This window comes from Lissotriton vulgaris, chromosome 5 (genome assembly GCF_964263255.1).
Source record: "Lissotriton vulgaris chromosome 5, aLisVul1.2, whole genome shotgun sequence".
Taxonomy (NCBI): Eukaryota; Metazoa; Chordata; class Amphibia; order Caudata; family Salamandridae; genus Lissotriton; species Lissotriton vulgaris.
The window spans coordinates 1,145,802,939-1,145,828,214 of record NC_141693.1 but is presented as its reverse complement, the minus strand read 5'-3'; positions in this window follow the sequence as shown (position 1 = coordinate 1,145,828,214).

The window sequence follows — 25,276 nt, the reverse complement described above, 5'->3', positions numbered from 1 at the left end:
AGAACAACACAAAAGGGGAAAGAAGGAGGATGAGGGAAATAGAAAAAACAGTGACAAACGGGAAAAGCAGGGATGAAAAAGAACCTGCAAGAGTGAGATAATGAGGCACGGAGTGTCTAGAGCTGGATTACAGGCATGAGGGGTAGTCATGACAGCACAGCCTTGGTATTTAGCACCCTGACCTTCTGGGTAAATTTTGTTTTTTGTTTTTTACAAATTAAGAATTGTTGGGAGACATGTAGTAATCAAATGTTTCTCTTCCAACTGTGCTTAGCACCGGTTGTGTTGGCTCTTGAAGTCAGGGCTCAGAGGTGCAGAACATATTTGTGATATACGTTTAGATGAGTTTGGAATCTATTTAATGGTGTTAAAGTGTAACACGTTGCTGTCTGTTTGACCATCGGTGTTGTGCTGGTTGCAGGAGAATATGGCTTTGGCTTGTCAGAGTGCTCTGTGGTATTTGTCAGTTTTGGTGTTGAGATGTGGTATTGGTGGATTCCTGAGTGTTCAACATTTGAGTTTAAGCAAGCTGTGGTATTGCAGGTTTCACTTTGACTTTCATGGAAGTGGTATGTTATATTGAAATGACTTGAAGAATAACTAACATTTGGCCTGTTAGCAAACTGCCATGGGTGATTTAACTTACCAAGGAGACTTTAGGGGCGTTCTGCACAAAGTTATACCTATCATACAAATAATACGCAGGTACTCCATCTTGTCACAAAGTGTGGTAAGTAAATTAAGTTTCAGGCGGCAACACAACTCTGCCTATTGGGAACAAATGTGACTACTTAACAGCAAAGACTGAGATGTTTAGTGAAAGCTTAATGCACATCTTTAGTGACTTACAGCAGGGAGAGCTACAGTAGGATTGTTTGGTTGTGTTATTTTTGCAGACAATTGCACATAATTCCTTATACTATGTGAAATGCAGTTGACCAGTATCGTATATGAAATTTGAGGATTAGGATGTACCTTGTGTGCAAAAAATCACATTGATACCACTGGGAGACTCATTTAAGCAGAAAATGTCTTGCAGCTGCAGCACACTTCAGTTTCACAGTTCCCGTGAGATATTTTCTACTCGAAATAGTCTCCTGTTGAGACAAATTATGCAAAAGCATTGCAGCTTAAAGAAAAATGCAAATGAGTAGAATCTGTTTTCATAAATTAAAGGTGACGTATGTGTTAATGAACTGTAAGTGTGACAGTGAACTCCTTTCCTTGATCCTTCCTCACATCTGGTTGCTTCTTCTCTGCATCAACAGCCACTCGGGACTCTCCATCCATAACTCACATTCCTCATGAGCCACATAAAGTATACACATAGTATATGACATCAGAATTCTGATTCACACAACTAATATATAAACATTGCTCTTACTCAAACACAGACACAGACAGACACACACAGAACATGTCAAACCGTAAAATTACGATATAAAACACCTCCCCCATTTTAGTATGACTGTGCATAAACAGAATACTCAAATACAGTACCGCTACAATTAATGCTTCCTCCACGCACGACTTTTCCTCGAACAATAGTGAACTCACCGCCATTACTATCTTGTACAATTACTATTCCCTACCCGCTATCACTGGCATTCACCTCATACAAATATTCTGGGTAGGAACAAATCTATTGAGAAGCGGTGCACTGCATGGATCTTTCTTAATGTTGGTAAAAGCCTAGTCTTGGTCTTGGAACTTTTTCTTTAATAACTTGGAAGTAGGTTCTATTTTTTTATCTGCAATATTATGAATACATTTTGAGTAGTATTCACACAGAGCTAAAAGACATTTCATCCTCCATGCAGGGTAGGATTAGATGCATCCTTAATGGCCTTAATCAAATTGCCAGTGTGCTTAATACCATGACAAAACGTGTGCTAAACATTCAATTTCTCCCTTTGCAAAAATACATTTCTCCTTTCCCAACCATAACCCACTATCTTTCAGGATTTGCAAAGCTTCTTTAACACTGTCGGGATCTTTCCTATCCTTACCAAAAACAAGACAATCATCCTGAAAAACAAGCAATTGTTTCATCCCCTTAAACAAATTAGTAATTCTTTCTCTGAAATATTGCAGCTATTGAAGCCAATCCAAAAAGTGATGTGCAGAACTGAAAACAAAAATGATGCAAGGCATCCTTAAAACAGTTAGGTACTGACTGTTGCGCTAAATTAACATGGCGATATGCTGACCTTAGGTCAAACTTCTGAAAAATGTCCTTCTTGTACTCTAGCTAATAAGTCTTCAATGTTATGTAGGGGATGACGATCCACTCACATGTTTCTTTCAAACTGGGAAAGTCAATGCATACTCTCAATTGATTCGAACCCCATTTCTTTTAATGACTATAAGTGGAGCCAAAGGGAAGACTCTATGGTTTCCCTTATCTTCTTTGTGCACATCTTTTCCAAATATTGTGTTACACAAACGCAGTAAAGCAACAAATAATGCATCCTTCACACAGGACTCTCTCTCGATCAATTTGACCACCTCAGAACCATTCCTTCCTGGGATGTTTCCATTCCTCGAGATTTTCCACTTTTCCCTTGGTTCTGGCTCGTGCTTGCTCCAGAATGTTCCAGTTGACAGCCTCCTGAATATCCTTTGTTCAACGGCTTATTGTCCTTTATCTATACCACTTTTCTTTTGTTCCACTACATGTTGGATTCTCCCTTAACAGCTAAAGTAGAAACTTTTTTCAGCCTCTCTGGTGAGTCAAATTTAAACCTACCCTTAACTCACAGTCTGATAACTTGACTCTTACTTTATCTCCCACTCTTACATCCAAATCGTTTGTGAACTTTATATTATGATGATATTGTAATGTATTTGCCTCTTGCACCCTTTTTTGGAGGTAATGTGCACTGTCTTTGAGATATAGTTTGAGTATACCCCTTTACTCGTCTACAAGATGCATCCATGATAGAACAAATTCAGAAAACTCCTTACACAAATGTGGAGTATTGTGACACACAACCAACATCTTTCTCATACAGTCATAAATACTCAACTTGACCCTCACAGCCATTCTTACACACCTTCTTAGTAATCTGAGGTCTGTCTCTGCTAATGCATTCCCCTTGGGATGATACCATACTTCTGAAACAATTGCTTCATCTCACATGACACAAACTGAACTCCATTGTCTGAGACTAACACTCCAGGGGTTTCTTCTCTTACAATCAATCGTTCTGAAAAAAATCACCACCCATAGAGTGGAAGCTACTTTAAACAATTTTACATCAATCAATGTGGAAAAATAGTCAATATTAATAATAGCATATGTGTATCTTTTCAGTCCTGCGAACAGACCCAAAAATTCCACAGCTAGCTTGTTCCATGGTTTATGATATACTTTGATACTCACCATTGGTTTGTTTCTACACACTAACCCTTTCCTTGTGTAGTACATTCTAAATTCTGACCTATTTTCACGTTAAGGTTTCAACCTATATTTGTCGCTTGACATTCCTAAATGTCTTCTGTGCACTACATTCAGTAATTTACTCCTTACCGTACTTGGTGGAACACATTTATTAGCTCTTTGCAAGAGTCCCTTTTCTATTGAAAACTCTGAACTTGCCTTGGAAAAAGCCTGTAGATCACCTGTTAACGTTAATGTTCTTTGTCCAGGCCACCCAGAAGTAGTAAATTATATCGCCTTCTGAAAAACGTTGTCTTACTTGAACTCCTCAGGCCATTCTTCTTCCGTGATACCATTGGCACGATATTCTGATATCCTTGCTATAGTACGCCCCCACTACTCTGTTGAATCATCTTCCAAATCAGCTCTCTCAATTAGAGATAACCTAGACATACAAACTGCTCTCAAGTTTCTTTTACCTATTATATATTCAACATTAAAATTATACCTTCGCAATTTAGTAACAAGGCTGAGAATCGTAGCTGTAGCTCTAGTGAACATTAGATTCACTTAAACTATACAAAAATATTTGTGCTCTGTGTTCAGTGTAAACTTTTTACTTCATACAAAATTCTTAATCCTATTTACAGTCCATGTACATGCTAGTAACGTATGCTCATTAACTGAGTACTACTTTTCTACATCCTTCAGAACCCTTGTTCCAAAAGTGACTGTGGATTCACCACCATTACCTTTCATTTACCTACTGCTTCCAGCCCTTTCTCACTGGCATCCACTATAATACAAATCTTCTTGTGATGATCAAATCTTGAGAAGGGGTGTACTGCACACACCATTCTTAATATTGATAAAAGCCTGGTCTTTGTCTTCATTCCACTTGAATTCCAGCTTATTCTTTGTGAAATCTGCGAAATTATGAATATATTAAACAACACAATCCTTGCAGGTAGAACTAGATGCAGACTAAATGGCCTTAATCAAACTGTCAAAACATGTCCTAAACATAACATTACTCACTTTCACAGGTATACAGTTGTCCTTTCTCAACCTCAACCCACTATCTTTCAGGATTCACAAAACTTTTTTCATTCTATTGTAATGCTCTTGTTATGCTTTACCCTATCCTTACCAAAAATAAGAATATCATCCTAAAAAAATAAGCAATCATGTTTTTCAATGAAATTAATTAATAATTTCTTTTGTAATATTGCAGCTACTGAAGCCAATGCAAAAAAGTAATCTGCAGAACTGAAAAATGTTACCAAGCCTTATAAAGGAGGTAAGGGACGAACACTGTTCTCAGTGGCGGCTCCTCCACTAAGGTGGAGGAGCGTCGCCCTAATGTTCATTGAGCAGTGTAAAAGAAAAAACATGATAATAACAAGAAGTTATTATCATTTTCTTTTTCTTTGCATGACTCTAGCCAGGTAGGGCAGGGCTAGCTGGGCTCCCTGCAGTCAGAGGGAGCAGGAGTGGTTTGCACTCACTCAGTAAGTGTGCATTACGTCTTGGCCGTCCCTCTGGTGAAGCCAAACAGTCATGTGCCCTTGTTCTCCACGTGGCTGTGTTGCACAGCCCAGTGGAGAACATGCCCATCCTCCCAGGTACTACCTGAGCGTCCATGGCCACTTAGACCGATCATGAAGTTGTTCCTGCAGCGTTGTGATTGGCTGGGACAGTCAAGGAGCCTGGCTTCTTCCGGTGGCAGAGCTCCAGGACGGAGGAGAGAAGTCCAGCGGGGATGAAGAAAGTAATTTTTTTTATGCCTTCCCTATTGTTACCAAAAATGAGAATATCAACCTGAAAAATAAGGAATCATGTTTGCTCCTTAAACAAATTAATAATTCCTTCTCTGAAATATTGCAGCTACTGAAGGCAATATAAAATAGTAATCTGCAGAACTAAAACATGCTACCAAGCCTGATAAAGGAGGTTAGAGACTAACACTGTTCTCAGTGGCGGCTCCTCTGCTAAGGTGGAGGAGCACCGCCCTACTGCTCGTTGAGGAGTGCCAAATAAAAATAAAATGATACTAACAAGAAGTTATCATTTTATTTTTCTTTGCATGACTCAAGCCAGGTAGGGCGGGGTGAGCTGGGCTCCCTGCCGTCAGAGGGAGCAGCAGTGGTTTGCACTCACACCCTGAGTGTGCATGACGGCTTGGCTGTCCCAATGGGGCAGCCAAACAGTCATGCACACTTGGCATGTTCTCCACGGGGCTGTGTTGCCCAGCACAGTTGAGAACATGCCTATCCTCCAAGCTACTGCTGGAGTGGCCATGGCCCCTCAGACCAATCACAATGCTGCTCCTGCAACGTTGTGATTGGCTGGGAGAGTCCCGGAGCCTGGGTGCTTCCGGTGGCAGAGAGCGAGGACGGAGGAGAGACATGCGGCGGTGAAGGTAAATTTTTTATTATGCCTTCCCCACCCCTCCGCCCACCACCCCCCGTACAGAGGCAGGCGCCACTGACTGTTCTGCTAAAGGGACATGGTGAGGTGCTTGCATTATGTCAAGCTTCGTGAAATAAATCTCATTTATTACTCCCGTTAAGATGTCTTAAATTTTATGTAGGGGATGACCATAATTAATTCAACTCCCTTTATTGAGACGACAATAAGTGGAACCAAAGTGATGACTCTATATTTTCCATTATCTTCTTAATGCACATCTTTTCCATATTTTAAGATTTTTTTTTATTGAAGTTCTGTTTATTGAATATAAGACAAAACAACACAAGCCAAACAGTTTGAGGACTCATGTCCCTGTACAAAAGACATCCAATAAGCCAACCATCCAAGGTAAATGTGCAACAACGACATAAGAACATACATATCCACAGCTAACCAACTCCAGATGCTGTCAAAATCTTACAATATGAACTATACCATAGTGGAGGAGAGCAACACATGATTTTTCCATACATAACATTGTTAGATATAAGTTCCTCTAATCATCCATGGGGGCCCTCAAGGTAGGAAAGCAACAGAGAACTGCCATCAATCAAAGATAAAGAATGAAAGAAGGAATAGAGAAACAAATATTACGTTCTTTCAAAGTGGAGAGTGAAAAAAGGAGGATGCGCTGGGAGGAATGAGGCCTGCGGGTAGAAGCTTGGGGCCTCAGGAGGCACAAGGCCAGAACATCGGGCTCAGGTAAGTCACTCTGGGGAATCGGGTTGCTGGCCCATGGAGCATGGTTCAAGTGAATCCTCTGCAAGGCCCGAAGTCTGGGGGGAACCAACCGGGAATGCCTAGCCATGGTGAAATAGTGTTTATGAGGCTGCCAAGTGCGGGTGAATTTTTTATCTGTGTGATTGATACAGGCAGTGAGCAGTTTCTTTAGTTAATACATTCCACAGTTGAAGAAACCAGGTGGCAAACAGTGGGGGCTGCGTCTTCTTACAAAATAGGGCTAATTACTACCTAGCCGCTCCCAACAGATGGAGAATCAAGCTCCAATATGCCTAAGTCATAGTATTTAGTGTTTGGGGGGGGGATTAATACCTAATAGCGTGACAGACGGAGAGGAAGGAATAGGAAATCCCACCATTTCTTTGATATGGCTGAGGATCTCCTTCCAGAACATCGTGAGATTCGGGCATGACCACCATATGTGAATAAAGTCCCCTCTATCTGTCTGACACCTCCAACAGGTCGGTGGGGAATCTGGAAACATTTGGTGGAGGTGGACTGGGGTAAAATACCACTGCATCATCAATTTGTATGCTGATTCATGCTGGGGTGTGCTCTGATATATATTTGGGATGTCCCACCATAGATCAGCTCACCCTTCAGGAGGTATATCCTCTACCAGATCTGAAGCCCAGCGCATCTAATAGCCATGGGCCGTGGGCCGATGAGAATGCTACAAGACAGTATATGTATTGGAAATAAGGCCCCTCAAGCCCACAAATTTATCGACCAGGGATTCAAAAGGGGTAAGTTGTCTATTAGCTCCCTGGATGTAAGTCTGAGAGCTAAGCCAATGACGTAACTGATAATATTGCATGCGTGCCTCCCCTGTGAGATGAAACTTTTGCTTACATTGATCAAACGTGAGGAATTCATTACCCTGGAAGAGGGCCTGAATAACCTGGCATTCGCCCTCCGTCCACATTTTAAATGCCCGGGTTTGCAATAGGCCGGACTTCATCCCGGCCGGACTTCATCCCGGACATTCCCATCTCCTAATACTCCTTTAGCTTGTAACAGAAGGTTACGAGCTAAAGGAGTATTAGGAGATTGGAATGTTGACCACAAGGTATCGACAGCTTATCCAAGATCTCTAGTACTTTCTTTTAGGGGTGGCTATGTAGGCGCTACAGGAGCGCACCCCACGCGGGACCAATGCCAGACCCCATACAAGTCCACAGGACACAGATCAGTCCAAGTGGAACCAATAACTTTCGCTTTCGCAAGCCACAGATTCCGAGATATATCGAAGATGACAAGCCCATTAGTATTCCAGAAGGTTGGGACAGGCAATTACGGCCATGTCACGAGGCAGCATTAAAATCTTGTTAGAAAAGTGTAGGCGGGATTTCCCCCATATACATTTAGTAAAGTCACGTTGTAGGGCAAGAATATCCGCCTGCGCTATGGGAGGGGGCAGGGTTTGGAAAAGATATAAGATTTTAGGGAAGAATGACATTTTGATGGTAATGATACATTCTAGCCAATCAAGAGGTAGGCCCTTCCATTTGTTCAGCTCCTCCCGGATGGCGCTCCTGTATCTAGGCCAGTTGGAAGAAGTCCAGGTCAACAGTGTAGGGGACAGTGTAGGGGTCAGGTCAAGGCCCAGTTATCGAATCAATACATCTGTTCATTGTACCTGAATAAGGTCTCGCAATCTTGCACCTCCGAGGCCGAGAGAGTAAGATTAAGGGCATGAGACTTAGCAAGATTAATCCGGTAGTCTGATGCATGTTCAAAGGCCCCCAGGAGAGTAGCCGCTCCCGGGAGGGATGCACATAGGGAGGATAAAGAGCGAAGGAGATCGTCAGAAAAAAAGGAAGCCTTATGCTCATACCCACCCATGGGTATACCCCTAATGTCCAGATATTTCGTATGGCGATAGCCAGAGGTTCCACCACCAGGGCGAACATCAGAAGAGACAATGGGCACCCCTGTCTGGTGCCCCGATAGATGGGGATAGGGACAGTGAGACGACCAATAAAACGTATACAGGTAGTGGGTTTCGCATAAGGCGCCATCAATCTGGAGGCCATTTCTGAGCCCAGCCCCACCTTCCATTGCACTGCTCTTAGGTAGCCCCAGTCTACCCGATCAAAGGCTTTCTCCATGTCAAAGGAGACCAAACAGGCACGGATAGCCCTAAAGTGTGCCTTTTCCACAAGATGGGCTTTCCGACGAATATTGTCCGCACCCTGGCGATGGCAAATAACCCCCACTTGATCGAGATCAATGAGACCCGGGAGATGGGGTTCCAGTCGGTTGTATAAAGAATTTTTGTATAGATCTTCGCATCAGTGTTTAACGGAGCAATAGGGCGGTATGACGATGGGTAGGGAATGGTCTTTGCCTGGTTTGGGGATTAGAACTACCTCTGCTTCATTCATTGTTGGGGTGAGACCTGAGATGTCCGTGAAACTATTAAAAAGGTGAAGCAAATTATCTCAGTCAGTGGGTAGAAGACCTGGTAAAAAGTGACTGGCAGTCCATCAGGTCACAGGGTTTTACCAAGTGGGAGTTGCTTCAAAGCCTTGGCAACCTCGTCATGGGTAATGGGGGCTTCCAGCAGTTCCATAAAGTGGGAGTCAATAGGGGCCCTAGGGCAAGTATTGAGAAAGGCAGTAACAGCTTCAGGAGAACAAGGAGCATTGACATAGAGGTCCCTATATAACTTCTCCAGTTCCATGCCTTTATCCACCTCTGGGATGGCCCTTGAGCAATCCGGGAGCCTGAGTTTGGCGATACGTGCCCCCGCAGGCTGCGCTCAAAGGCGCTGTGCTAAGCCTTGTTGGTAAGATGTAAATGCAGTTGACCGAGTAGTTCAGCAAGGCGGCGCATATTGCAGAGAGACGGATGGAGATGATCCCTGCGTTCTAGGGTTTTGATATCTGTCTCTCTCTCTCGAGTAGTTTCAACCAGCCGAGCCTACCGAGTCCTGGCAATCTATATAGATGTGATGACTCCCCGGATAGTAGCTTTAAAAGCATCCCACCTAATATCCTCAGGAGTGTCAGGGTAGATGTTCGCAACAAAGAAGGCCTCGATTTCCTTTTGGATATCTGTGACATCCACAGGATCTCTTAGGACTTAAGGGGGCAGCCTCCAATGAGGCAAAAACTCCTTACGTGGATTGGGGGTTTGGAGGGAAACCAGGACATGGGCATGATCTGATAAGGATATGTCAGATATCTCGGCACTGCTCAAAGCCTGTATCAAGGGGAGGGAGAGGAAGAAATTATATATGCAAGAATATGATCGGTAGGCATGGGAGAAGAATGAAAAGTCCCTAGAGTCTGGGTGGAGATTTCTCCAAGCATCGCCAAACCTAAATCTGTGATAGTATTTCTCAATGCCGCCGACATTGCCCCAGAGCATGGATGCGCCTGTGCAGAGCGGTCCCACTCAGGGTCCCATACTAGAATAAAGTCTCTCCCGAGGATAATCAGTGTGGGGACCGACTGCAGGAGCTTCCTAAGGTGTAGGCGTAGGAAGGCATACTGGTTTTGATTAGGGGCATATATGTTAACAAAGGTTACAGGCCACCCACCCCATGCCATATGCGCCTTAATAAACTACCCACCCTCATCTGTGGTAACTGTGGGTTTCAGCTCACGCCAGCCTGACTTAAAGAAAATTGCAACCTCTCCCAGTCTTAGAAGATGAGCAGGCCCACAATTGGGTGGGATACTTGGGATGGGACAAAAGGTGAATATCCTTTGAAAGCAAGTGAGTCTCCTGTATAAAAATGAAGTTGGTGTCCTGTTGTAGGAAATAGCGTCATACCTGACGCCTCTTATTGGGGGAGTTCAGTCCCTTTACATTCAAAGAGAAAAACTTAATGAACTTAGTCATAATTAGTGCAGAGGAAACCTACAACCCCACAGACCACTCATGTTGCAGTAAGTGCCCAAATCCATCTTCCCCCACCCCATGCCTATCTAGCAAGATGAAAATATCATTGTGGAACATCGACATGACCGCCCATGTCCAAATTGACCCCACCAAGCACTCCTGGGTGCTCTCATCTCCCAAGGCCCTAAAAAGAGCGCATCCAATGAAAAAAAACTGTCCAAGAAAGGGAAAGGGGAGTAAGGAATAAAAAGCACAACAACAATTGGTCAACTGGGCCAGCCAATCTCAGAGTCTATCAAGAACAGCCCAAAGTTGCTCAGACGGGCCATTCCGGAAAAGTCACTCTCCTGCAGAACTCTGAAGGGGAGGTGGCAGTCGTACAGGAATTTGTGGGTCTCCGCCACCACCATCCCGTGATAGTGTTAGAGAAAAGCGATATGTGCTCCATCCACCAGGACATGTTCAAGAAGAGCAGTTGGAGGTTTGTTAGTGATGACCTCCAGGGGAATAGTCGCTCTGTGCAAGAGAGCCAAATGTCACACCCGGGTATATGCGGTGCCTCAGCCCTCCACTGACCCCCAACGGGGTCCAGGGTGTCCGGCCCCCAGGCCGAGGCCCACCTAATCAAATACAAGCCATAAAGGATCCCAAGCCAGGTCTAAGAGCTAGTGTGACCAGGAAGCTTTTAGTCCTTATGATCTGGTGAGCCGGTTGGAGTGGAAGAGACACTCAGGAAGCAAATGTGACCAATGATGTCCTGTTTAACTTGGGAAGAGTCAAGTTCCTGTAGGCGGCGCTTGGATCTAGGAGGCATTACTGTGGTCCATATCGGGCAGAGAGACTCTCTCGATGCTCCCGCAGTGAAGACAGATCACCTCCCTCAGACTCCAGAGGGAGCTGCAGGAGCTGTGTAGCATGTCTCAGTGGACGGAGGACTCGCCTTTTGCTCTCCCATGTAAACATCAAGGCAAAGGGATCGCCCCACTGATACCGGATATTGAGGTCCCTCAGCTTATCCATGACAGGCTTAAAGTCTTTCCTCCGCCGAAGTGTAGCTGGTGCCATGTCTTGGAAAAATTGGATTGAGAGGCCATTGTAGGACACCGCTTTAAAACCTTGCACCTTTTACAAGATAGTTTCCTTGTCGGCCTAGTAATGAACTCTAGTAAGGATGTCCGGGATGAAGTCCGGCCTATTGCGTGGGTCAAAGACCTGATGAGCCCTGTCAAGCACAGGTGGCGAGGCCTCTTAATTCTTTCTGATGGCCTGTAAGAGTTCTGCGATGTATGCCAGAATGTCCTTGCCTTCCTCTCCCAATGGAACCCCTAGGATGCGTAAGTTGTTTCACCAGCTGCTATTTTCAAGGTCTTCTTGCTTCAACTACAGGGTAATATTTTGCTCTTCTATTTCCGCCATCCTCTTCCACAGGTTTTCATGATCCTCCTCTCTGGTATCCATGGTGCGTTCGAGATCATCGACCCGTCCACCTATCTCAGTGACCTCTCGACGTATACCCTGTAGACCAGTCTTGAAGTCCTGATGCAGGGAGCCAATCTCGTCCTTGATTTCCTGTAGGAAAGACGCTATAAATGCTTGGGTGATCAGCGCCTCCGAGCTGGGCTTCTCCAACACCGAGGTTGAAGAGTTAGAGTCCTCCTGTGGCTTACCATTAGATTTAGAACAGAGGGAGGTGACTGGATTGTCACGAGCCGCGGCAGACTCAGTGTCCTTTTTTGCTTTACTTTTGGGAGGCATGGCAACATGTACTATCACTATCGGGAGTCCAGCGATGGAGAGAGGTCAGGCCCGAAGGTGAAGTAGAAGAATAGCAAGGAGCGAGGATATAGCAGCTGTTGAGGCTCTAATGCAAGGCCACCTGAGGGCCGGTCTAGGGGAACAGCAAGTGACCCACCATTCCTTCACAGTATTTCCACTTATATGGCAGAGCTGAGTCTGGACTGCACAGGGTTAAAGAACAGCACCTCCCATTCAGAGCGAACCACGACAAATTGCATGGGATCTTCCCCCAACAGGAATCCACAGCATAAGGGCAGAGGTTGAAAGAAAGGTCCTCTCCAGCAGGGTTGACCCCACAAGCATGTCTGTAGGCCAGCACTGCTTACAAGCCTTCAAAAGCGCCACAAGGCTCCCCCATCACAGTGTGCGCTGGGACCAGTACAGGTGTCACTTCAGAGAGGCACTCGCCCAGAAGGGATGATCCCACAACTCCGTTGCCACCTCAGCAGGAACAACACTCCACCCCAGCTCACCTCCAGGCTCTCACCGCTCAGCGTGCGCAAAAGGCTGATGTAGGCATCGCAGATTCCTGTGCTGCTGCACTCTGCACTGCAGACATTGGGCCACGGCCCCGGAGACAGGGATCAAGATAGGCAGCAGTGGGCAGGGATGTCCCTCAGGATCTCCCCAAGGCATAGAGGACCCAAAGGTCATTTGCCGCCCCAGCAGGGATCCTAGGTGCAACACACAGCAGGCCTTATGAAGCTCAGCAATGTCGCCTCTGTAGCCTTTCTCTCCAGGTCTCGGCAATCAGATGGCAAAGTGGGCCCCCAGTGAGCGCGCCAGGATCAATGCCCGCCTCCAGCATCTCCCAGCAATCAGCAAGCCTCAGGGGGAACAGGGCCAGCCTCTAGATATGCCCGGCAGGCCCACAATGCCCCCCGGTAACTTGAGCTGTGGGCAGCAGTCTGCAGGGCCAGGAAGGCCCAGCTCGCCTTCAAAATGGTGGCCAGGGGAATTAGCGGGGCTCTGCAGCTCACCTTAAGCGGCTCCAAGTGGTCCCTGGCACTCAAGAGTCTCCAGGGCAGGCTCCCTCTCCTCCAAGTTGTGCACCACAGCCCCAACACTATTGATCGACCCTCCAGGGCCATGCTGCCAGGCTGGGGCGGGTGTCTGCGGGGCGCCGACAGACGGACAGGGCAGCCCCAACGCCCCTCACTTGCTGGCCACTCTCAGCCCCTAGTGCCACCTCAAAGGCTGCCGCAGGCTCGCGTGCCCCCAACACTGGGACCAGAGGGGGCGCCCGATCACGGCTCCCAATCAGCATCCGTCGCCGCAAAATGGCGGCCGGAGAAAGTGCTGCTTAGGCTGCCCAGAGATCTGCGCATCGAGGCACCACAGAGCCCTCAGCCGCACATCAGGGGTCACCACAGCCACTCTGCAAACAAAGCAGACCACCTTGCTTCGGTCTGCCGCCCCGGTGGGAAAGACCAACAGCGAGGTGGAGTGGAGACCCTGTCTCACACGTCCTACTCCATGCGCGTCCTGGCCACCCCCCATCTCTTTTCAAGATTTTTGATGCTGTGTCAGGTCTGGTCTTAGGTTTGAAGGAACAGATCTTAGCTCATGTCGTACTGCTGTAGCTCCATACTTGAACTTAATTGTGTTTTCAAATCTGATTAGTTTATCCGACTCTTAATAAAATACTTTGCTATATCTACGTAGAATTCTCTCCAACTCAATGGTTCATCTTCTACAATCGCCCCCTTTTTCACTACATTCTCTTCATCTAAAACCACACACTTGCAACTTCATTCTCTCTCTCTCTCTGTGATAACTTGCACGAGTCTGCCTGGTTTCAACGTAGCTTGATGTTGCAATCTTAAAATACTGTTAGCCTTTCTAGTAACATAAAGTTTGCATACAATTTGGTTCCTTCTGTACTCAATATTTGTGCAGAAGTAACCTTCTAGATCAAACTATTGCACATTGCATGCCTTAGGTGTTACATCAAATGGTTCTAATGTACCTTTGGACCACAATTCATCAACTGAGCTCTTCGACAATACTGTAACTTTGGCACCAGATCAAAACATCAACCATCTCACCATTATTCATGACTTCTGTTTTAATGTTTTTCACCATGTCCAATTTGCCTCATCACTAACTTCATGTACATATATGGAAGGCACTCAATCGTTCACATTGTCAAAAGGTCATTGTCATCCTCAAATAATCGTACATTAGTTCTTATCCCTGTATTTTTGCACATCCTGACAGAATGTCCTGTAATGCCACATATGCTGCGAATCTTGCCAACGGCAGAACACACTTTAGAATTTGCTAAAGGTCTGAGTCAGCTACACCTGAAATATGCATTGTTAGTTGACTGCTTACATGCATCTGTGACTAGTCTGACAATGTCATTTTTGTGAAGTTTTAACAACTGCAATTGGCATTTTTATCTGTGTGATTAATTTCCCTTACTTCACCTTGCCATGACTTAATTTTATTGGCAACGTCAACTGCTTCTTACAGCAAGGTATCTATCCTTAAATAACAATTTCCTGGATTTTTTATCAAAACATTTTACAACCAGTTAATCCCTACTAAGAGACTCAGTGAGTTGGCCAAATTCGCTTTGAGCTGCCGAAGGCCTGTAGCAATATGTGTAACGAGGCTTCTTCATGTCATTTTTTTCCCCTGGGAAACAACTCAAGTCTTCAATAAACACACCTTTTTTGAGTTCAGAACTGCTTTTCTAGTTTCTCTATGGCTTCCTCGTATTCATCCATGTCTTCTCTTTCTGCTGGCACTACTTCTGGTGAATGTGCAAACACCTTCTGACCTTCCTCTCCTCAGCAATGTTAAATGTGTAAACATGTTCCTGCTGGCTCTGAATCCATGACCATCTAAAACTCATATATACAATAAATGTGTGATGCTGTTTTTTCCAAGGTGAAGGTGGTTCTGCTGAGACTTGCAAACATGATGGTGGTGGTGATATGGCACCCATAATGCTAAAAAATGCTGTTGAAAAGATATTTAGTAGAGAAATAAAGTAGTCACTCCAGCAACGTTAAATACACAAGTAGAGATGTTGCAGAATTAATGAAATGCCTAAGGGCAATGGCGTCTTTTGGGAAAATAAGTCAATTAACTAGTCCCAATATGTAGTGTTACTTACTTCCAGTACTGCATCTCTCTGATTACTTTAAATCGAATATGCACGGCGGCAGCCCACCAATAATTGTTTTTAAAAATCATAACTTTTCTCTGAAGAAAAATCGATGAAAATAAATCTCCCACTCGAAATTGAGGACTTCATTTCCCAGGTACACTTGCACGATGATAGCTAGATAGAGATATGGTCATGGACTGCCGGAGGACCCCCACCCTTCCGTTAACCAACCTAATCTTATTAACAGGACATGAGAGGGCCGTATTTATTAAAATATACAAAATAAATCAAAATTGAAATAAACAGTATTACAATTACGCAGAAAAATGTTACAATTGATATATACAGGTATTCAGATGGCTAACCCTAACATATTTCTAGTACAAGGTATTTCCTATCCGAAACTAACATATCAATTCACATTATACATTTGTTACTTTTCTGCGTACCTATTTGGGCCTATGGCAAGGTCACTAACTGGTGTCAGATTCTTATCACTAAACCACGCCCTCCTGAAGGAGTGCGCATGCGCAGGAGGGCCCGTTTACCGTGGGGGCATGTCCCCTCGCCGGTTACCCCCGTACGCCCTATTTGACCACGCCCTCCCGTAGAGGTGCGCATGCGCAGGAGGGCCCATTTACCGTGGGGGCACATCCCCTCCCCGGTTACCCCCATATGCCCAATTCAACCACGCCCTCCCATAGAGGTGCGCGTGCGCAGGAGGGCCCGTTTACCGTGGGAGCAGATCCCCTCCCCGGTTGCCCCCGTACGCCCAATTTAACCACGCCCTCCCGTAGAGGTGCGCGTGCGCAGAGGGCCCGCTTACCGTGAGGGTACTTTGGCACCCCGGTTACCCCCTACGCTCCATTAACTCCATTAAAGGGGGCCCTTGCATCTCTGCGCCATTTACTGGCGTCATTGTGCACGTGCGGGTGGCCAAAGAGCCTAGAGAAAGCGTGACTGTCTCCCCCGCACCCATGTACCCAACAGGCTGTACCTGCCCCTGAAGTTCTATGAGACACCACTTGTCTCTCCCTTTGGGCGACCCCATTCGAGAATGGCGCCGCCCCCCTAAGGACCTTAAATTAACTGCTCACCAATTATGACCTTACCGCCACAGGCCAGCGTAGTTGACCGACTATCTGGCTCCCCCACTACCCTCCTACACTAAAAGGTCATGCCCTAACTCTAAATCCTCACACCTAGCCATTCTATATTTACTCCGACTATCGGGCCCCACAAACTCCTTGCAAGGTCAAACCTTGTCCCTCTACTCCCTTTCGTAGGCGAGAAGAATTCTCTGCAAATGTTTGAAACCCAGAACTGGACAAACGGACACCATTTTACAAGAAGCACGACTCTCCCCAGATGCACCCCAGGGCTATCGGCTGCAATTAGCAAGCCTCACTATTGTTGTAGTAGGTGTTTGCTTCCATGGGCACAATGGCCTCACAAACCCGCTTTCCAACTTTGCAAGATCTGGAATGTCTGCACCAGGGTGTACCCAAAGTACGGACATGTTGACCACCCTTCTACCCAGGTGTCCCGGTGTACATGTTCTATCGTGAAGTCTGTTAACCACCCACACCTGGCCACTACGCTCTGGGAAATGTTCAGTGTATGTCTACTTCCTTACTATGGAAGTCCCCAAGCGCGCTGTGTCTACAAAATGGCAACTGGGAGCTCGGTCCCCAGTAAATGCAGGGTCCCACTTCCAGACAAGGGGTGCTGAGGTGTTGCATAGGACTATTACTCCTGGGTTCGGTCAAGCTGGCCAGGCACACCACTGTGCACTGCCCCATTAGTACCGCTGGCACCACCAATTGGTGACCCATGAATATACTATGACGACCACGGTGGTCCTGCGAGCACCGGCGCCGTTACTGTAGAAATACTGTTTCCAGATAAGGAACATACCGTCAAATTATGTGAAGCAACATCCTGCTATATTACTGTGGCCAGCCAAATCTAGGGTTAATACTCACATAAACAGTCAACCCAGTGTTGGCACCTCCTGAGTCCTTGATCGATTGCCCACCACATTTGATGTTGCTGCGTGCCGTCACTGTGCCTGACGTACGCGTCCCTTTGGCTGTCCACCCGTTGCAGTTGTCGCAGTGTGGAGCACTCCCCAGATATCCGCCATGGACCCGGCCATACATACATAGAAAAGATAAACACAAACGATTAGTGTTTCTGGCTAAATATACACACAGTGACAGCCAGCGCATGACAGCACATCTCACATGTGATGGAGCACAGAACACATATATAAACAGGACTCGCTCAAACAATCACACACACTCAAAACCTGTCAAACCACACACTAACAGTATGCTTATGTAATAAACAGTTCACCTAAGACCTAATGCCCACCTCCAATTCTCCTCTGTTCAAGTAGCGCATAGAAGTGATGCATTTCATTTAATTCAGCCTGTCGTTTTAAAAATACATCTTGCGACCGTGACATGGAAACAGCTTTGTTTCCACAGATCTGTGCTACATTTGACAACTCAGAGATGCAACAGAACGAAGGGTCCATTTATAGTAAAAAAAAAGTGGAGGTGGGGGGGGAGAGCAACCCTTGATGGTAATTTCAGTTATCCAGCTAGCCATAGTTTCAAGTTGATGCATTTACATGGTATGGTTTTTTGGATATTGAACTACATATGTTTAACAGAAGAATTAAATAAATTGCAATGGTTAAATAAAACAAGCATTGGCATAGCCAATAGGTCTTGCTTTTGGTATTTTTTCAGCACAATATCCTTGCTGTAACAACATCAGCTGTTGCATGGCTAAACCATGTACCTTATAAGTGTTTAGCCATGCAACAGTTGTTGTTGCACCAAGGATATTGTGCTGCATAACTAAATACGTATAAGGTTGGTCTCAAAAGCGAGACCTGTTGGCAATGCCAATGCTTGTCATTGGTTGTTCCCTGAGCTCCCTGCCATAAGCATGGCTTTGGCACATCATTCTAGCGACCAATGACGGTTATTACAATTGTCTAAGCATTTGTCTCTCTCTCCGCAGCCCTCAAGCACTCTGAGGTGGTTAACAGTGCCATGCAGCCACTACAGCAGACTGTAAATAAATATGCTTAAACAGACTGGTCACTTCAAAGTATATAAAGCTCTGAATAAAGCTGGGGCCTTATTTATGAAGGACTTGCGCCGCCAGTGCGTCACTTTTTCCCATGTTAAAAGTGACGCACCGGCGGCGCAAGTCCTTCATAAATAAGGCCCCTGGTCTTTCTGTAATGACGGTGCTATACCAAGCGAAGACACGCACATACACAATTTTAAAATGTTCTAGTTCTTATAAGTTAGCAGCTATCTATGGCATTATCATATAATATCTCTTTATTGAGGTCATAAGCTACCATTTCAGAGTTGGTTTATTAACCTTCTTGCTTTCTCAAATTTGCTCGTGGATGCACCATTTGGCCACTCTTATTCAGAAGTTGACCCAAATGGGTGTGTAGCATTGCTTAATTTTCATTCTGAAATTTCACTAAATTTCATGAAACTTTGAAAAAGTGTACTTGTGTAGCGAAAATGTGGTTTGGAAGTATATGTTGTGTTACTTTTTAACGGCAGTGTTGCCCCTCCCATAAAATGTCTTGTGAAATAGGAGCACAAATTCCTCTTGGCGAGACAGTTTCCATGTGGACTAGGCTTAGCCCGCAACTTGCAAGGCTTGTTTTTTACACGAGGAGCATCCTCACTTAATAAAGCGATAAAAAAAACATTTCCTGTAAAATTTCTAGAAAATGTGTGTGCCACGTGAATTTCACCAGCATGATTAACATGTTGTACAGCCGTAGTAATCACTGGCGTAACGAAAACCGAGGGGGCCTCCCTGCACAGAACATAGAGGGCCCCCCCTCCGAGCTCAATCAGGAGCTCTCCGGCCAGAGGGCAGTGCCAAGGGGGCCTCCTGGAGCTTGGGGCCCACGCGCACCGCGGGGGATGCGGGGGCCTGTGTTACGCCCCTGGTAGTAATGTCTGGTTAACAGCTATGTAGCATCGTTTGTCAGGTGAAAGAATAAGTATGGGTCCCAAGCAGTACAAAGCCATGAATGCATATGCATTTTGAAACAGAGACATACCCTTGATGACATACATTTGTTAGGTGAGGGTAGCATTGTACAAAATAAATACCCTTTCACATGAAACTGCCTGCTAACGCTGTAGGCAGACCTCTCTTGTATGTACCACTTCAACCACACGAGGTGCCCACTTTGGCAGGGTATGCCGTGCCAGTAAGATGTTTGGCATAACATTTTGTTGTACTGCAAAACTAGAAACAGTGCAGTGCATCAGGCACTCACTAGTCATAAGGTTCAGTTTCTGCAAATCTCTTTTCTTCCCTTTCCCCCAAAAAATCGAAAGTGAAAGAGGAAAGAGGAAAGGATGTGGCTTTAGGGCCAGAGCTAACGGGGAGTAGGAGTGGAGTGTCCATAGACGCTGCATGTAATGTCGGTCCTTTGTTACCCTATTAGGGTAGTCGGTACTGTCTCTTATTGAAGCTAAAAATGTTTCCAATTGTAGAATGTTACCAATATATCCCCATCAACATTAAAAACTGTTTACGAGCAACAGTAACATAAGTAACAAAATAACCTTTTAGGCAACAAATTGATGTTCACGTCTGCAACTGACGTGTGAAATTGCTGCAGTTCCTAAATCAGCCGGAGTTTGATGACCTTCACACATACTGGCTGTATACTGATCCATCCTAGTATCCCCTTGTATTAGTGTTCATGTATGTTCTGGGGGCATCACTTCCATCAGAATTCAAAGCTTACTTTTCCATACTACTGTGACCATACATGAAGGTTCTGGTAGAACACTGGTATATGCATTAGAGGGTTAGCCTGCAACCACCGCACTAATCCTATATTTCCCATTTAAATCAGGGCATCTGCACACAACCTGATAATATCAGGCAGCATTTTGAATGGCTATCCCCCGAGGCTGAATCCACAAGAACAAAGAAAATGACCGCAGTAGTGGGGGGAAGAGGGTTGATCTCTAGACCTATTATCAACCCTTGAGGAATAAACAAAAACAATATAAAACTGCACAATTATTAAAGGTAGCTGAACCTCTACTGGAAACTAAACAAGAGCGAATGACAGTAGTCGGAGGTTCACAAATTTGATTGAGATCTGCCAGTAATGATTTGTGTTCAATACAGAGCAGTCTGAATGTGGCTCCTCCGGGGAACATCCTTTACAACGCAACTTTTACTACACAATGCCTTTACGACGCAACTTTTACAACGCAAACCATTACAACGCATTGCGCTGGGTTGAGCTTTAGGATAGGGATTAGGTTTAATGTACTATCCAACACCTTCCCTACTATCCACGGGGACTGGAGTTGGAATAGTTAGAGTTGGAATAGTAAATTAAACTATTCACTATCCAGCGCCCCAAAGCACTATGCGTTGTAAAGGCATGCGTTGTAAAAACCGCGTTGTAAAGGCATGCGTGGTAAAAGCATGCGTTGTAACGTCATACATCCGGCTCCTCCTGACGAAAGATCCCACAGACAGGGAGATAAGTGTGAGCATGGTAATGAAACGGAGCACACTAATCAAGAAACATCCACACATGATCAAATTTACTAGGCTAAAATAATTCATAAATATGTTATAGAACTCTCTAAGACCTAACCTACATTAAAACCCACACTCTCCATTCACCAGGCAGATCACCAAGGTGCGGACCCAACTAGCAAGGTGAATCTCCTGAAATCTCCTGTGCTAAAAGAAAGAGCAAATAGGGAACAGCTGCTCATGCAGAGTGCATATTTAATCCACACCAAACCAATTCTCAGAGTTCTGAATACTCCGATCATAGAAAGCCCAACCTTGCTGCAGTTTTGGAAACCCAACGTCATACCACTGAAATAGAAACAGAAATATTGACACTCTGGCAGACCAAGAAAGCAGTTGAAGTCTCTTGTAAACCATCACACAGCCAAAGCATAACTACACAGGAAGATTACCAGTACCGTCTGCTATACCTTTCCACAGACTTAATTTTTTAACAGTGACCTAGAGGAATAGAGATGCAAAAAGCAAAAATGTAATCTACAGAGAGATTGAAAAAACAGTGGCTCACCCAAATAATGGAGGGACATAGGGCCCGATGTAGGTAGGCCGTTACCGATCGGTAACGGCCGAAAATACAGATTTTGGGCCCTTACCGATCAGTATACTGCCATCGAGATGTAGGGCAAAGAAAAACGTCCAAATCGGTAAAAAAACCGAATGGGAATGACTACCGAATCGAAAATAATCCGATACGTACATACCGAAAATCGGAAATGTAACGAATCGGTAACACACGGAATCGGATTAAAATACCGATTCGGTCCATGTACCGAATCGGTAGTGACACCGAATCGGGAAATATCCGATTCGGTCCATGTACCGAATCGGTAGTGACACCGAATCGGGAAATATCCGAATCGGTCCATGTACCGAATCGGTAGTGACACCGAATCGGAAAATATCCGATTCGGTCCATGTACCGAATCGGTAGTGACACCGAATCGGACATAAGCCGAATCGGATAACCTACCGATTCGGTAGAATCACCGATCGGGAAAGTCCCCGATTCGGACAGATCGGGAGATGTAGGGAAGCACAGAAACACCGATTTCGGCTCAAAATCGGTATTATTCACTCGGTATTTACCATGGATTACAATCAGGTGGTAACCAACTCCAACCCATAAAAACAGACCCAAAATGCATTGCAACTTGCAGGATGGCAGCTTTTTATGTCATTGCGAGGCGGCTACGGCTACAGCAGGAAGGACAGAGGGAATGGCAAAGAGAGGAACAGGTATACAGACAGAGGATCACCCTGTTCATGCTCACAGAGGCAGAGATCCTACAGAGGTACAGGCTGGACTCAGACACCATTCTGGAGCTCATCAGGGACCTCAAACCACTGTTGGACCACCCCACCCCAAGGGCACACGCCATCCAGGTGCTATGCAGCTTACACCTGCTTGCGTCTGGCAGCTATCAAAGTGGAGTTGCAGCGGTAGGAGGGGTGACCCAGAGCAGCCTGTCAAGGTTCTTCCACACATTCCTTGACGCCATGATACACAGGATGGACCAATGCATCTCTTTCCCTGCAACCCACGCAGAACTGCTACAAACTAAAGCTGACTTCTACCAGATGGCACAATTTCCCCAAATCATTGGCTGCATAGATGGCACGCACATTCCGATTTGCCCCCCAGCTGACACAGAATACATATACCGCAATCGGAAGTCTACGCACACCATCAACGTGCAGGTGATCTGCAATGCGAAGTGCACCATCACAGACCTGGTAGCAAAATTCCCAGGGAGTACCCACGACTCCTACATTTTCCAACAGAGTGGCATCTACGCACGGCTGATGGCTGGTGAATTTGGTGAAGGATACCTCCTAGGTGAGACACATCATCAGACCCCCATAGCACAAAGTAGCTAGGTGTAATACATGTATGCATGTGAGTAATGTTACCCCTTTTCCTTCCAGGCGACAGTGCATATGCCCTCCGCTCATTCATACTCACCCCCTACCTCAACCCCTCCACACCCAGCCAAAGGAGGTATAACCGGGCCCACAAAAGCACAAGGAATGTAGTTGAACGGACCTTTGGCATCTGGAAAAGTAGATTCAGATGCCTGCACAAGAGTGGAGGCGCAAAGCAGTATACCCCCATCACCTGCTGCAAGATCATAGCTGTCTGTACAATGTTGCACAACCTTGCGGTGAAGAAGGGCACTGAGGTGGAGTTGTCTGACTACGAGGACCATGACAACGACGATGTTGTGCCACTAACACAGCCTGCTGGGGTGTCTACGACAAGTGATGGCAGATACAGACGTGAGGAGATCACAGAAAACTATTTCTGAGTGAGTACAGATGCACAGACAGGTAAATGGTTGTGGGGAAAAGCAAATTTTAATAATGTTGCAACACCGTTACTGCACTGATGTGCAACAAAATAAAATGTAAAAGTAAAGAAAACAAATGTCTAAGGTCCGGGTTGCCTCACCCGCCCTGGCAAGCCTACTTCTTGGAGCGCTTGGCAGCCCCACTGGGGTGTGCCTTACCCCCTGCCGCATGTCCTGCGACTTCTGCGGAGCGCCTGGTGCTCCTGCGCGGCTCTGACGCAGCGCTGGCCGGGCTGCTGCGGCTGCTGCTGTCCCCAGCATCCCCCAGGTCCAGGGCTGGATTGGCGGCAGTGTTGGAGATTATCATTGCCTCCATGGCTGTTGTGATGCGGGCCATTCCCCTGGTGACCTCGGCGGTGTTTTGTGTTAAACTTGCCTCCATATTGGCACCACGCTGACACAGTTGCGCAGTTGCAGCAGCAAGGCGGCTAATGGATCGGTTTTGCACGCGGGCATCCCGCCTGCGCGAGTGCTCGTGCTCCTCAAGTCTTCCGCATAACTGTGTTATGGCTGTGGTCAGCCTGCCAAGACCTGCAGCAACCTCCTTGTTCGTGTCTACAAATGCCTTGAACCCTTTCACCATCTCGCCCATCTGCAGGTTGTGCTGGCGGAGCTGGCGATTGCAGGCCATGATTGACTTTGCCTGCTGGCGTTGGATTTTTACCATGCTGCTTTCAAGGCCCTGGAAGACACTGCCCTCCCGTGCCGGCGCTGCAGTGCTGGAAATGGCACGCCTCCGGGTACTGCTGCTGCCGCCCTGCTGTGTGGGCTGGGGTGCCACTGGTGTGGGTGTGGTGGTGGCCGGGGCCTGACCCGCAGCTCCCTGGATGGGGTTGAGTGTAGCCACAACCAGACTCCTGGCAGGAGGTGTGGTAGGTGCAGGGTGGGCCGTTGTCGGAGAGTTCTCAGGGGAGAACAGCAATGGGGGTGTGCCTGACATTTGTGGGGAGTGAAGGAAAGCGTAGTCAATTACCAGGTCTCCCTCTTCTCCCTGGCCAATGGTGTTGTCCTCCTCCTCCTCCTCGGCAGCCTGACTCGTGCTAGGCCCTGCCACCGCACTGGTAGTTGGTGCTGGTGCTGGTGCCTCTGTAGCTTGTGGTCCTCCGCCTGATGGTGCCCCTAGGTATAAAGAAGCATTTGTAAAGTTAGTGCCGATGTATTACAGTCACTACAATTAAAGCATTGCACATGTCCTTGCATCTCCTTTGAATGTGTTCCACTCTTTTCTATCTTGTGGTTCTGCACTGCCATATTTTGCTAACTTCTGCTGACTACATATACCATGATGCTTTTCTCTTGTATGTTGGTTACAGTACTGGGCTGGGGTTTGCCTGTGCATTGTGTCTAAAGGGGAGGTGTCTGGTAGGGTGTGTCATGATGCGCATGCTTCTTACCTGTAGCTGTAGCTCTGGCTGAGCTATCCAGGGTCCCGATTCCTGTCACACACTCCCTCTCGATGGTGCTGGACACCAGTTCCTCCAGCTCAGTGAGGGGTGGCGCCGGGTTCCTGCCTCCACCTGTCAGTCCAGCTTGCCTCTGGATCTCAGCCATCTTTCGTTTGGTCAGGCTGCGGATGTCGTAGAAGCGTTTTTTAAGGTCATCAAGGGACCTGGGGGTGACACCTACTGCGTTGACCTTTTCAGCTATCTCACTCCAGAGCCTCCTCTTCGTGCTGTCCGGCACAGTGAGGGACAGCCTCCCAAAGAGCTGCCTGTGCACCCTCACCACCTCCTCCACCAACACCTGCAGCTCCATGCTACTGAACTTTGGCTTTCTCTTCTGGCCAGCCTTCTGGCTCTCACTGGTGCTTGCCATCTTGCTATCCACAGTTCTCTGGCTCCTGCTCCCACTGCTGCTCACTGTGAGTGTTCAGCTCAGGCTGGCTCTCCAGAAAGTTCTTAATGAGCTGCACCTGCCTGGGTAGCCACTCCCTGC